Genomic DNA, 16040 nt, shown 5'->3' on the forward strand with positions numbered 1-16040 from the left:
TTGATGCTTAAAATAGATGTTTCTGGGGATGTATGACACTTAGAAATGTCTGTATGACTGCTAAGTGAGTATGCCAATCCGTCCTTCCTACCCTACAGCGTTAATTGTATTAGTTCTTCTGTGGCAGAATGAAATTTGGTTTCCTAAACAGTGTGTTACTTTTCCCCCCTCCAACTACCGTTATGCTGGCTGCACGATACGGCTTGATGTTAACCTCAGAAAAGCCTGTCAGATCAAGGCTGGAAAACAAAGATACTAAACTCTAGATTTTTATGTTTAAGAGGAACGTATGTGAGAAAAAGAAAGGATTTGAAAGATACAGTAAATCATTTCTTTCTTCATCCCTTCTACCAAACTCATAGACCCTAGGAGATCTCTGCAAGCAAGAGAGAGCTAAACTGGGAAGGTCTGAAACCTTCAGCAAAAGGCCTGTCATTGCCATCTTTGAACCTCTCTGCCAAGGACTGAACTGGGAGATGAAGAGGGTGTGGGGATGGAACCGTTTTTTTGAAGTTGGGGGATAGGAGAAAAGAGGAATGTGGGCTGTATTCAAAAGTTCCTTCTCCCTTTTTTCACTTACAAGTCAAAACCATCGAAGAAGAGAGAGATAAGGGAGGAGAATGCCAGAAGGGAGGCACAGAATTAAGATGTTTGAAATATAAAACACAAGATTTGAAGTCAGGAGAGAAAATTGAACTATCCTAAAATAATCACGATGACCATAACTACAACCACAGACACGACCACAAGAGCAAACGCTGATGTGACATTGTTAGGTTCCAGATACTGGGGTAGGTCCTTTCTATAGATGAATGCAATTAATATTCACAGCACCCTTACGATTTAGTCATTTTTATTATCCCCACTTTACAGGCAGGAAAACCGGAAGGCAGTGGGGTCAACATAAGTTGCTTAGGGTCACAGAACTACAAGTGGCAGATTCTGAACCTTTATCTGTATCTTTAGCCACTACATGACCGCTTTTTATAAGAAAATGCCACTGCCTCTGCTACCCAATTCTGTGACTTCCGATTTGTACGTACTTTCTCAGAGTCACGCCCATGATCACAGCCACAAAATTCCACAATTTCAGTCTTTGTAAAAGCCGAGACCCAATAGGGGAAAAAACAAATCATCGCCCAAACCTCTCTAATTGGATACTGGAAGAAAGCAGCCTATGATAAGTGTGATGATGGTATTTACTCCAAGGCCCTATTTTGTTCTCCGGTTCTTAGAGCTGCATAAATGATTCGCTATTGTGAAGAGCTGCTCTCAAGCCTTTCTAATTTAGACCTTCTGTCTCCTGCAGTGTGAGCCCTTTGGGAATATGGTGATTGCCAGGTAGGTTTATCCACTCATTTTGCCTAGAGAAAATGTCATGGGGTGAGGGAAACTCATTTATGCCATGAGAAATTAAAAGAGAAAATACACAAACACACACTGATAGATAATTTGTGTCACCTCCATCCAGTTTCTCCCTTTGCTATTGGCATCACATTTAAAAACAAATTTCCAAATGATTTCCAGACCACTCCCTTGGTGGAGGTGGGGGTGAGGAAGGCTCGTCCTTGTTTTTCTGCCATGGTGGTAAAAGCTGGAGGGAGGATTTGGTTAAGAAAAGAGTGTTAGAGTCTTGCTGCGCGTTCCTTTGTAGAGTAAACAGCCCTGATCTTTTATGTGACGCAGATCAAACCACAGCCACATTATTAGTTATTGTTTAGCTGCCTGGGTTTAGGATGAAATTACCCGGCTGCCCGGGGGACCCCACATTTTAGCTCCAGATCCAGCTGTGCCCCTAACACAAGGCACAATGCTTAGTTGTGCTGTCAGCCATTGAACTTAAAAAGAACATGCTGTAATCAAGTGGGGACTGTTCGACTATGTCACTCTTGGGTCCCATTTCAGACAGCCTAGGAAACCTGCCACTGAGTTTTAAAGGGAGAAGAAAAGAAAACGCAGAAAAATGTTCCAATGCTTGTAGTCTTCTACTACTTATCAACATGTCCCCAATTTGAGAAAGTTGGACTGATGGCCTTAAGTCATGATCAGATTTCTAGTTGTTTTTTTTCCCCCCATCCATGGATCAGAAGCCCAGGAAAACCAGAAGCCCCCATGTTGCAATATTTAAGCTGTCTTGGTTGGTACAGCCCTTGAGAATGGGATCTAGTTCTTAGCAAGAATAATGTTACCTGCCACCTACATAAATGCTAAGGTTTAGTGCATGGAAATAATAAAGCCAGAAAGATGAAGTGGATTCTAGATATATTAAATCTAGGGTAGCATCAGATAACAGGCTTAAGCAATAAAGTGAAACTTTCATCCTGTATTCATAATGTCAGTGTTACTGTGGAAATGCTAGCTTCAAAATACAAGCAGCCACGGTGGTCTTCTTCAAAGAATTTCCTCAGATATTATTTTGAGCCCCTTTTAACATGGAAACAATGTCACCACTTGGGGACCCTCGAGTTTTGATAAGAAGGATTCTGGCTGACATGCTAGTGTTAGAGTGATTCCTCTTGAATTATTTGGACTGAAGTCATGTCCATGTGGTCAAGAATTCATCCCAAGAGGGGAGAACTATGTTGGAAAAATTGGGCCTCAATCAAAAGAGGATGTGGATAGCTATCCCCTTTTTAAAATTGTGGGATAGAAGACTGAGGGGTGCTAATTTGAGGAAGGCAGATGCATTATCAGATGGAGAATCAAAAACTGACATGTTCAAGTGCAGAATTCACTATAGGCTTGAGGTAAAATTTACAATCTATAAGCATCGAGAGTGCTTCACTCTTGCAAAGAAATAGCAATCTTATTTGTTAACCCTGGAAGATCCCAAATGTGGGATCAGAGGTCCTGGATAGAATCCTGGGTCTCTTAACTAGCTGGGTAACAACACACTAATCACTTAATCTCACAGAGCCTCAGTTTGCTTACCTGTGTATTAGATTTGGTAAGGTACTGTCTAATTCATACAGTTCTATTGATAATCAGAAGAGACTGATGCAAGTGAAAATGTATTTCACAATGTACAGAGATACATAAATGTAATATGGAATTGTAATTAGGAAGTTAGAAGGAGAGTATAAACAGCTACTTGAGTGCAAGCTTCCTGATGGTAAGGACATTACTTTGTTCACTGCTACATCTCAGCACCAAGAGAACAGGCAGTCACCTGTAAGTGCTCAGGAGGTAGCTGTTGAGTGAAGAAGTAAATAATTGGCTCACTTTTCTCTGGAGGGGCTAGAAACATTGTCCTTTTATTTTTGTTTCTTGAAAAGTGCCTGCCTTTGCCAGCAATGCACGACCAATCTAAATCTCTTTTATTCTTTAGTAACATGAAAATAGTGTCTTACTTTCCATCCTTAAGGCAAAAGATGCATTGTCTCATTTGATCTCTTGCAGTAATGGAATATTGTAAAAAATGTGTGTATGTTCATATTCGCATTGAGACATCAAGCTAGGTCAATTGAAATGTTAGCAGAATTTCTAAACTTGTTTCTTCTGCACAAATACTGCCTGCCCCTCTTTATAAAAGTTTAGCTCATTAACAAAACGCGTGGTTGATAATGGCCTTGTTAATTATGAGAGGATACTGAAAAACAGTGGCCTGTCTGTCTCTCTCTCACACACACACACACACACACACACACACACACACACACACACACACCAGTTCTGGTCTTTAATTTAAAATGTGACCTTACAATAACTACCAGAAAAAAAAAAATCTCAGTTTTAGGATTGGAAATGTCAAACCACTCCATCATACTGTGGATGGTTTTTCCCATTTCTTGCTGTCTTTCAGAAATAAAAATCCATTGCTGTGGAAGGAGCCTAGTGTCTTTATAATATGGTAACTAAGCTTGCAGAGTAGGGCTCAACCAGCAGTGGAGTATACAGATAGCATCAAATAGAAAGTTGTGGTAATTTCTGTTAGAATTGGGCTGAATTTTATCCTTATGTTAGCAGGAGAGAGAGAAGGTTTTCTAAATAATTCATAGTATAAATAAGTATGCTGGGAAGATATTTAAAATACCTAAAAAGAAACCATACCTTTTAAGATCCCTCTCGTACTTGAGAAGAACCATTTATAAACAATTAATTGACATATTGCTATAAATCATCCTTACATATGTATGAAAAAACGAAGTTGTCTAAAGACCTCTTAGAAAACAATTTGCCTCTTTACTTCCACCTCTGTCTCTATTGAAAGCTATAAAGATACTTTGAAAGCATTCAAAAATTCAGGGATTCTGTTCTGTTGGGGAATGTTTTACATGTTCAAACTGGAATCTGACGCCAACACACACAGTCTGAAATAGTGAGGCTTTACTGTATTTTCTTCCCACCCAGAGAAGAAAATAGTATGTTGATTATGACTTTCTGAGTCTATGAGAAGAAAGAGTAGCAATACCCACTGACTCCATTAGGCTCCTGGTCCTGCTCCTTCCTGCACAACTTTCCTGAGCTAAACACGGAGAGAGCCTTCTGCACAGGCTCTGCCTTGTACTCATGGAAGGGTAATTCTTAACTCTGACCCAGGTTTTGGCAAAAAGCAGAGATCACTGAGGCCAAATTTCCTTGGGGAATGGTCTGAATTACTTGTCCACTTGAGTGATGGTCCTCCTGAAATGTCTAATGGATGGACCTGCATGGTGTTTATTGTTCTAATGGTCCTGAAGAAAGTCGGATGGTTCTGTATTAACCCACAATGGAACTCTAGGGGAGCATTTCTACAGCACTTCCGAGCTTGTTAACCTAAAAGTAATTGGGCATATAAATTTGGAGGGTCTTATTTGTTCTGCAGCACTAAGTGGAGGAAAAGAATGGCCATATTTACTCTGTTTAAATATTCCATTCAAAGGAAATAGGCAGAAGTGATGCTAACTAGCCCAGAATCCCAAGAGAGAGATATTGGAAAGACACCACAGCACACAGGAACCATTACACCACTCACATTTGATCACAAACAGCCACATATGACTGCTCTAGCATTTGCACCTTTATGCGTAGTGGCAGATGAAACAACACAAATGCATCCAGTCATGAAAATTATATCCTGGCACATTTTACTGTGGCTTCCCCACTCTGGTTAAAACTGACAATTCAGGGCAAGCTGGGTACAGGAGCGTGTGCAGGCAACATTACAGAATTAGATATGGGAGTGTTAAATAAATACAGAAGAACATTCTAAGAATTTGGTGGAATAGAGGGGTGATTGCTATCGGAAGATAAGCATCGGGAGAGTCTTTGAGAGCTAACCACAAAGCGGAAGGGAGAGAGCAAGGACTGAGAACAGTGGATGGGGCGGGGTAGGCTTTGGACATGATCTGCTAGGGTTCAGTTCAGCCTACTTCTGCCCAATAGTCATGGTGCAAATACTGTTGCATTTTCGTCTGATCCACAACTTGCATTTAGTTGCCACCACAGAGTGGTTTAAATAGTCATCACCTTTGATGATACAACTTCTTCTTTGTATACCCTCCTCACACACACACCTTCAGATAATGCAGTAACAAATTGAGAGCCACCCTCCAGGAGAGCTATATAGGGCCGAGTGGCTCAATTCTTTGAACTGCTAATACAGAACACTGTTTAGCAAGTGTCCAGATTGGCTTCATTCTCCAGCAGTATTTGTGAGTGAAACTGGGTGGGCATAAGCAGCTCACACGATGAAACTTGCTTGTTGTAACAAACATTACTTATCCTTCATTTTAAATCTTATTGGACTCAATTACCTCTGAACCCTTTGTCTTTTTTAATTTATTTATTCTGAGAGAGAGAGAGAGAGAGAGTGAGTGTGCAAGGGAGTAGGGGAGGGTCAGAGAGAGAGAGAGAATCCTAACCAGGCTTCCTGTTGTCAGTGTGGAACCTGACAGGGGAGTTAAACCCTTGAACCATGAGCTCATGACCTGAGCCAAAATCAAGAGCCAGATACTTAGCCAACTGAGCCACCAGCTATCCCTGCCTATCTTTCATAGCTCCAGAGACCATTGTGATGATCCACTTTATGTGGACTCCAAACCACATAAGGGGGAACAGTCCAAAAATACTTTGCCGTACACTTGTCATGTGCTTTTCACCTTCAGCCCAGGAGCCTTCCTGTTGATGCTCAAGTATGCAGTTTCACAAGGCTGCTCTGTAACCATGAATGTGCAGTCAGGAAATGTGGAGGGATTACTATCCCATGGAACAGACCTTTGCCAAGGGGAAATGATACATCTTATAAATTTCTCTCATTCTTCTTCAACGGACTGTTCAAGGACTTAAGTAGTTGGAGGAGAGCTATGGATGGTGGGAAGTACTAGGGATAAAAGCTGTATTTACTGGAAAAAATGAGATCTGTCTGAGATAGTAAAATGGACTAGGCTATTGTAACAGAACATTAAAGGGGACTGCTCTGTAATTCACATCTCCCTGCTATCAAGTATAGCATTTTAGGAACTGTCTTAAGTCCTGTAAAACACATGTTTTTTTCTCAACTTTTGGATAGTTAGCAAAGTAGAAGTGGCTTCTGGTTTAAAGAACGTCCGAAAGGGTCTGCAACAAACAGACTGTATCCAGTCTAAAATGATCTAATTTCATTTCATGCGAAGCCTGAATATTTCTTGCATAGAAATAGTGGCTGTCTCAGCTATTGTAGAAACTGAGAATAAAGTGCCTCATTTTGTATGATAAACCTGATGAGGCCTAGGATGGTATGATGTCCCTGAGGTGGGAACAAGAGTTGTAATCAAATTTTTATGAAATCTTTCTCAGAATACTTGGGGCTTGGGCTTTTTTGGCTTTTCAGAGCCAACTTATAAATTGGTGGCCAGGTATTATATTACTTTTTGGTCATTGGAAAAATTTTCCTTGACCTCACTGAAAGCATTATTCACCTCTACTTTCTTTGGAATATATCCTGACACCTTTGAAGAATATGTATCCTAGGACCCTAATGCTGGGGTGAATAATCATGTTGAAGGTGATCATTAAGAGCTATCCAAGTCTGACCCTGAACTTGACAACATAGTCAACCTGAAAGTGTTATATATGCATAGTTCACATACTGGGGGCCAGAACCCTTTGTATGGAGGCAAAGATTTCAGATCATATCCCATGTCATTGGTTCTATGGCTTCTCGGTATAGACATTTTCAGAAAGAGGATCAGGATGGAAGTTGTAGGTTTTGAACACGTAGATTTTCTAGATCCAAATCCTCCTTATAAAAATGGTTTCCTGGTGTAAGCAACTTAACTACTTGGAAGTTTAAGTGTGAAGATTAGGTTACTGGTTAATCTTGCTTTCAGTTAATAGGCCTTATTTAGGAAATGGTTTCAGATTTCTGATGCTACCCTCATAGTCAGATAGCTTTTTTCTTCCCCAACATTCATCAGAAACTTTCTTTGAAAAATAGATGTTGGAAGCCAATATCAAGGTCTTATTGGGAAAAGCCTGTCTTGGAAATATTGACCTTGGGAGATCAGCTATTCTTGATTAGGGCATATCAGGATAAGAAATGCCACAAATTAATGCTTGAGGTTTCCTAATCCACTGAGGACCTGAGTAATGTCTGAACATTCTGCAGGAGGCTTTTGTTTTCAACGCGGAGGAGGCTAAAAAGAAGAGAGACCTAAAACCCTGGAAATAAGCAGTAAATTCCAGGAAGTACTGAATTTTCCTAAAGCTCTTATGAGCTAGTCAGTCAACCAATACTGATTACTTTTGTGAATATTATTTTCTCACGTAAAGATCACAGAAAGCTCAACGCTGGCTGATGAATTTCACATTTATAAAGGTTAATATTCAAATAATTCACCTGAAATAGCACCAATGCTCTCCCTTCATTGCACCCACCTCACTTCTCATTATCTCTCTTCTGTAAATATTTTTCACTAGATCCTAATTATGTAAGTGCAGTGACCGTGTCTGTCTTGCATAAAGTTACATACCTGGAAATTAGTTATCAACAAATGTTTGTGAAATGAATGAACTAAAATAATTTAGTATCCTTTTGTTGATTGTATTAAAATTGGGCCATTAGGGAAAAAACTACATGTAGATACAGAGTATCATCTTCTTCAATTTATCTATTTTTGTTATTTACCAAATATACGTTGAGAATTCTGTATATATCTGATGTCCTCCAATGTGCTATGGATTTCAGGGAAATAAGAACAACACAAAACAAACATCAAAAAATGGTTCCTGACTGTACAGAGAACTCATTTACTAAATTTTACAATAATATAAAGGAAAACATTGTCCACAATGTCTGTATCACAAAACAAAGGGAGTCACAAAGAACTGACCTACAGTAAAGTTTAAAATATGCATTCACATATTGCCTTCCTAAATTTAGGCAGATTACTTACTTTTTACAAGGGAGAAAGCAAATTATCCTCCAAAATATATTATCATCTTCCCCCAAAATAATAGAAGACTCCGTTTTTAGTGGATTACATGATTGCTCAAAATAAAAGCTCTATTTTTCTTGCAGTCTGTATGTGTTGCTCTGAAAAATAGGAAATGAATATAAGCAATGCATAAAACTCTCTGTGTGCCCTAAAAAGAAAGGGGTATGCCCTTCTCTTCATTTGTTTTCTCTTTCTCCTGTCCTGGATAATAGATGTGTTTGTTGAACCATCTGGATTTATATAGACAAAATACTTATTCAATGGGTAGCAGAGGTACAGGATAAAAATGATCTTTGGTCCTTAACAAATCCATAAAATAAAATTGGAGCATACAAGCTCCAATTATACATGATAAAAGGGGAGACGTCATCAGGAAAATATAATTATATGTAGATGAACCACAATTGACACAATTTAAGGGAAAAATAGAGAATCCGTAATCATAAATCCTTTAGGAGATTGAAACAGCCTCCCACAAGTAATAGATAAAACAACTAGGAAAATATCAGTACATCAATAGAAGATATGAACAACATTGTCAACCAACTTCATTTCATTGAATTTATAGAACACTTCCTCCAAAAATTGTAGAAAATACTTTACTTTCAAAGACACATGATACATTTGTCAAAATAGATCACAAACTATCAGATCATAGAATGAGTCTCATAATTTAAAAAATAATACAGTGTGTTCTCTGAACACTATATGATTAAAATTAGAAGTCAATAACAGTAAGGTATCTAGGAAGGCTCCAAATATCTACAAATTAAACATCACAATTCTACATAATTCATGGAATAGAGGTGAAATGATAGGAAAAATTAGAAAACATTTTGAAATTAATAAGGGAAAAATAAAAAATTTGTGGGTGGAGCTAATGCAAAACTAAGAAATTTATAGCTTTACTTTATTAAAGTGGGGCATCCTTAACTTTATTCTTGAATTTTAGAAAATTTTAACACTTTTTAAAATTCTTACCTCATAATTTTTATTTTTATCTTTTATTTTTAATTACAGCATAATTAACATGTAGTGTTATATTAGTTGCAGGTGTACAATACAGTGATTGAACAATTCCATATATTATCCAGTGCTCATCACAATATGTACACCCTTGATCCCCTTCACCTAAGATATTTATAGCTCTAAATGTGTATTTTAGGAAAGAAGACAGACCTAAAATCACTGACCTAAGATTTCAACTTCAGAGGTGGGGAAAAATAAAAAAGAACAAAGTAAAACCAAAGTAGAATGCAGAAATGATAAAAATGAAGGAAAAATAAAATAGAAAAATCAACAAGATTTTAATAAAGAAAATAAGCAAGTTTAAAGCTATTTCTTTGATAAAACCTTTAAAATAAAAATACCAACAGATTTTCTAAAAATAAAGAACATAAATCATTATTGACACAAATGAAAAAGAACAACTTTATGCCAATAAACATAACTTAGTTGAAATGGACTAGTTCTATTCAAATGCAGAAAAGAATTCTGTCAAAATTAGTAGAAGAGAAAAAGGAAAGTCTGAATCTAAATATCTTTGTTTCTATTTAAAAGTTAAAATGTATATCAAATCTCTTCCCCCCAAAAAATCTCCAGGCTTAAATGACTTTGCTAGAGACTTCTATCAAACATTCAAAGAAGAGATAACTCCAATTCTATAGAAGCATTTTCAGAAATTAGAAGGGACAGTACTCAAAATCATGTTATTAGACCAACATCACTTAGATTTCAAAATTCTAGAAAACAACCCACAAAAGAAAATTGCACCCTGGTATTCCTCACGAGTATAGATGCAAGTACTTAAAAATAATAAGCCAAACTCAACAATATGTTAGGAAGGATCCTATATAATGGCTAAGTATGATTTATCTCTGTAATGCAAATTGAATTTTATATTTTGAAAATCAACACAAATCAGTCATTAACAGAATATTGGAGAAAAAATGTTATTTCAATAATTTTGAAAAAAAGCATTGAGGGGCCCCTGGGTGGCTCGGTTGGTTAAGAGTCTGGCTTCAGCTTAGGTCATGATCTCACAGTTCATGAGTTTAAGCCCCGTGTCAGGCTCTGTGCTGAGAGCTCAGAGCCTGGAGTCTGCCTCAGATTCTGTGTCTCCTTCTCTCTCTGACCCATAACCCCTGCAAGCACTCTCTCTCTCTCTCAAAAATAAATAAAAAACATTAAAAAAAGAAAAACAGCATTGAACACAATTCAAAACATGATGAAATTTCAAATGATTGACAAACTAGAAATAGTAGGAAAATTTTTCAAATTGATAAAGTTACCCTGAACAAATCATAATATCATAGTTAACAAACCAATGACTAAATTGGTGACCTGAAAACATTAAAAACAAGGCATGATTACCCACTTTTCCATTTCTATTTAAAATTATACTATAGGTCCTAGCCAATACAATAAGGCAGTAAGAAGAAACAAATAGGATGAGCTTTGAAAAAGAAGTAAATATTTATTGTGTCCAGATTATATAATTACTTATATAGAAAATTTCAAGGAACCTACAAAAGTAATAGAACTAATACATGAATTTAGCAAGGTTAAAAAAATACACAAATTATATTGAAATATCAAACATATTCTTACAGATTAGCAGTAATTCATTGGAAATGAAATTTTAAGATGAATGGATTAATGGTAGCTCCCCCCAAAATAAAAGACTTAGTGTTTAATAAATTAAAATGTGTCCAAGATCACTATGTTAGAAAATGAGAATAATAAAAGCAAAAAAGGAAATATATGCTATGCATATGGTTTGAAAGACTTAATATTAAGATAATTGCTCTCCCAAAATTTATTTATAGATTCAAAATAATCCAATAAAAATTCTAGCAGAATTTCTTTTTAATAGAAAGTGATAAAATTATTGATATAAAAATGCAAAGAAATTGGAATAAGCAATGATTTAAAAAAATAAATTGAAGATTTACCTGATTTCAAGACAGCAATCAAGAAAGTTTGATATTGGCTAAAAGTTAAAAACGTAGATCTGTGTAATGAGTAACCATGTAATGTGAACTGAGAAATGAGTCAAGAAATAAAATTAGACATGTATGAACCATTGACTTTTGACAAATGTACAAAGCTAATTCAGTGGGAAAATGAATATTTTCTCAACAATTGTTGCTGGATCAGTTGAATATTCATATGCATGAGAAATTAACATTGATTAATTTACTTAATCATACATAAACATTTACTCAAAAATGTATCCTACAATTTCTTGGGTGAGGGGCGGGGAGGAGACAATTTTTATAAACTTGGGCTAGGTAAAAGATTCTTAGATAAACACAAAAGGTATGAACCATAATAAGAAACAGGTAATAATATGGACTTCATAAAAAACAAACAGTACTTTGCTACTTGAAGGACACCACTGAGAAAACAAAAGACAAACTACCATTAGGGGGAAAAATAACATTTACAGCATATCAGTCAAAGAAGTTTTAATCAGAAGATATGAAGAAATTTTGCAACTCAGTAATAAGAAAATGAGTAAAAGAGATGACCAGAGATCTCACAAAAGAAGTTAAATATGCACCTAAAATGATGTTCAACCTCACTAGATAAATACAGATTATAATCAAAGGGAGACAACTCTATCCAAATATTAGAATAACTAAAATTAAAATGACTGACCATACAGGGCCTGGGTAGCTCAGTCAGTTAAGTATCGACTCAAGCCGTGATCTCATGGTTTGTGGGTTCCAGCCCTGCATCTGGCTCTGTGCTGAGAGCTCAGAGCCTGGAGCCTATTTTGGATTCTGTGTCTCCCTCTGTCTCTGCCCCTCACCCACTAACACACACATTCTTTCTCTTTTTCTCTCTCTCAAAAATAATAAATAAATAAATGTTTTTTAAATAAACATTAAACATTTTTTAAAAATGACTGACCATACCAAGTATGGTGATAATCAGTAGCAACTAGAAATCTCATACAATTCTTTTGGAAATGTAAAATGGCTATTATCATTTTGAAAAACATTCTGGCAGTTTCTTAAAATGTTAAATACTTAGTAATCAACTTAATCTTTCTATTTCTAGTTATCTACCCAATAGAAAGGGCTGCCTAGGCCCACACAAAGACTTATGCATGAATGTTCTTAGCAGCTTTATTTATAGTAGCCCTTATATGGAAACAACCCAAATATCTATCAACAAGTAAATGTGTAAACACATTGTAGTATATCCATACTACAATGGAATACTACTCAGCAATGAAAAGGAAAAGAAAAAAACCTATGCATATAATATTTAGATGAATATTACATCTTTACACTGAATGAAACAAGCCAGGTTAGAAAGAGTATATATACTTGCAGAGGACACATCTGTGGTTGTCTGGGTGTGAAGGTGAATTCAGGGATACATTGAAAAGTGCCATAAGGAAACATTTAGGGATGCTGGCAATGTCATTGTCATCATTGTAGTGATGGTCTCACATTCTGGGGATATGTCACAACACATAAACTGTACCTCATACTCTGATTTATTTTACTTGAGCTGAAACCCAATAACATAAAAATTATGATAACTGCAATGAGAATACAGAGAAAGGGGCCATAATTTATTGGGAGATTAATGAGGGACTTCTGGATGAGGTAGTGTATTTAGGCTTCATGTCACAAGACCTGTAGTTTTAGAAAACCATGGCAGGGTTTGTGAAATTTTTCTTAAAGATGCATTTGGGTAGGCAAAGGGTTCTTTTCTAGTTTTCAAGTGTCAGTCAGAAGGAAAAAATGAAAAGAAAAAAGTTGGCTTCAGATCCCTAAGTCAGTCTGGCTTATTAACTATCTTCTTATCTTTTAGATCTGAGGCTACTTTGTGGGACTAGATCTTACTCTTACATCAGAGGGTCCAGTAGCTTCTGGAAAACTGTCAGTCAGACAAGAAAAGAGGTACCAGACCCCGTTGGGTCAAGTAGTTGACTCAAGTAGTTAAAAACACATCTGGACCTCACTGCACAGGCCTTCCTTGGCCCCTCCTGTTCAAGATTTTAAATACATCAAAGATTTAATTTTTTAATAAAAAATTTAAAACAAAAATTTACATGTAAAAATGTGTTAAAGTATACATCCATATGTACATTTACATATATGTATACATATGTAATTAACATCAATATTTTATAGAGAGAAGACAGATATACTTGTCCTTCAAGTAGTACATTTGCCTAAATATTTCCTTTAACCTTCTCTTCCCTTCCTTCAGATTCCCTTTCCTTAATTGGCTTCATCCCACAAGTTCTTCCTAGTCTTTCTCCAAAATGTCTGTCCTTGCCTTTTTAGCCTTGTCATGCTGTTATAGTCCTTCAGCTACTGCCCCTCGCCAAGCAGGACTTAAGAAAATAAAAGCCCATTCTTTTTATCACAAGTTTTCTACCTCAGACTTCTTTTCGTCTTCTCTTGCTGATGTGTAAGTAAAGTTTGTGGTCAGATTGATACTGGTTTCTGAGTAGTCAATTATTTCCTTTCTAGATGATTAGAGAATTTTTTCTTACGGTAAAATTTTACAATTTGACCAAGGGTGGAATCTCTTAGTATTTCAAAAATCATTCCCATGGGTAGTTTTCAATATTACTTATCAAATATTTTCTCTCAGAGCATTTGATAGAATGTGTGGCCATGTGACTCACTTTGGTTTATGAGATGTGATCCAACATGCTACACATGATTTCCTGGTAGAAGACCTAAGAATCAGTGTGTGATTTAAGTATATCCTTTCCCTGCCTTGTCAATTACGAAAGTGCAAGAATGGAGCCTCCAAAAGCCTACATGTCCTACAGAGATCTAGCATGAGTGAAAATGACCCTTAGTTGTTTTAAGCCACTAACATTTGAGGATCATTTTTTTGTTACTTCAGCTAGTCTTTACTCAGTAAGGACAGTGCTAGGATTCTGATGCTTTAAGCTCTTTTGATTAAAGAATAAAAAGGCAAGATCAAATAAATAATCCAAAAGCAAAACAAGAAAATTAAAAAAAAGAATTGAATTCTATTTCTAGCTCAGCAAACTTCTTTTATCATATTTCTATTATATTTTTATTCTAATTCAGTTCTTTCTTCACAGCAAAATATGTAATTCTCAAATGGAATACCCATTCATTAAATTCCATTCTCCATTCAATAAACATAAAATTATCTTAAATTTTATATATTACTATTGTATCTCTTTATGCTTTTCTCTTGAATTACAGTTTTATTTGTCAACCTTGTCCTCTAGATCACTGATTGATTTATTTGCTTATTATTATTATTATTATTATTATTATTATTATTTAAAATCTATTAACTTAAAACTTTCTAATGTACCTAAATAAGTGGGGGGTTTTTCTCTGTATGACAGATATGTGAGATAACATTTCTAGCACTTTAATAAGTAAATCACTAATTTTCATAGATATTGTTAAAATATCTTCTTAAAGGTAAGATAATTCTGAGATTTTCCAAGTACCAATTTCTCACACTCTTAATAGTTTTAGACATTAAAATCGTTTTAGTTTGCTTCAACTAGTGGTAGCTACTCTGTGATTGTTTCTTCTTTCTCTCTCTGATGTTTGTCTGTATTTGTGTGGTATCCTCCTATATCCCAGCATGCCCTGCTCCCTTTTGTTTATTTTTTTAATCACTTTTCTTGTATATACATATTTTTTTTGGACAGGAATTTAATGATTTAGTTGCCTCAGTGAATTTCCATCAAGCCAACTCTACTTGCTTTGTTGAATCTTGTGAGACTTTGAATCTCAGAAGCCTGTTAATATTTAAGGGGAGCATGCAGAGAAAGAAGCCATAGCTGTGACTTACTCAGAAATTGCTTCCAGACAGTGCCAGCTTTTAGTTTTTGGTTTTGGTTTTGTTTTATTAGTGCAGCACCTTCATCTGAGATTTCAGGACAAATTGTAAAAAGAGTAAAATTATGTTCCTCCTGTCCTAGTTCAGAAGTTGGATCAGCTGTAGGGTAAAGTAAAAGTGCTTCTTAACAGTTGTGGGAATTTCCCTGGACCTTGCTGTATGAATTCTTGCCAGGCTTAGTTTCCAGTTCTGTTCAATTTCCTTTTCACCTACGTCTTGAGTAGTTTTATGGAACATTTGGAGGTTGACTATAAGGTAGGTTGAGTAAACTGTTTATTAGCTCAACATTCTACCTTCTCAGTTTTTCTCCATATTTCCCAGGACTCCGATAATGACATGTAAATGGAAAGTGAGTCTTCCCAAATATTGTGCCGAAGTTCTTGAAACAAGAAGAATGGAAGATTAAAACTAGAGGCAAGATTGTTTTAAATTAGGAGTTCTTTTTGTTACATCGTGTGTTTTCTTTAACAGGGGCTTAGAATAGCTGTTAAAATGTACTTAACATTTTCAAGCAACCTTTCAATAATGTATCCATTTAATAAGAAGAATTCTACCAATAGTAGGGATAATTCAAGGCTTTCTGGGGCTTAAGTGGTCTCATGTCCTTTAAATTGCTTCTTTGTTCAAATCCTGGGAAGTTCCTAATCCCATAGGCCGAGCCTGAAAAGAGAAACCAGGCAAGCATGAACTACTGCTCTGTACTGGCCCGTTAGGCTAACAAACGAGGTGGAGGTAAAGTACCACGCTTCTACACTTTGATTTGTGAAGGTA

The sequence above is a fragment of the Suricata suricatta genome, chromosome 1 (genome assembly GCF_006229205.1).
Source record: "Suricata suricatta isolate VVHF042 chromosome 1, meerkat_22Aug2017_6uvM2_HiC, whole genome shotgun sequence".
Lineage (NCBI taxonomy): Eukaryota > Metazoa > Chordata > Mammalia > Carnivora > Herpestidae > Suricata > Suricata suricatta.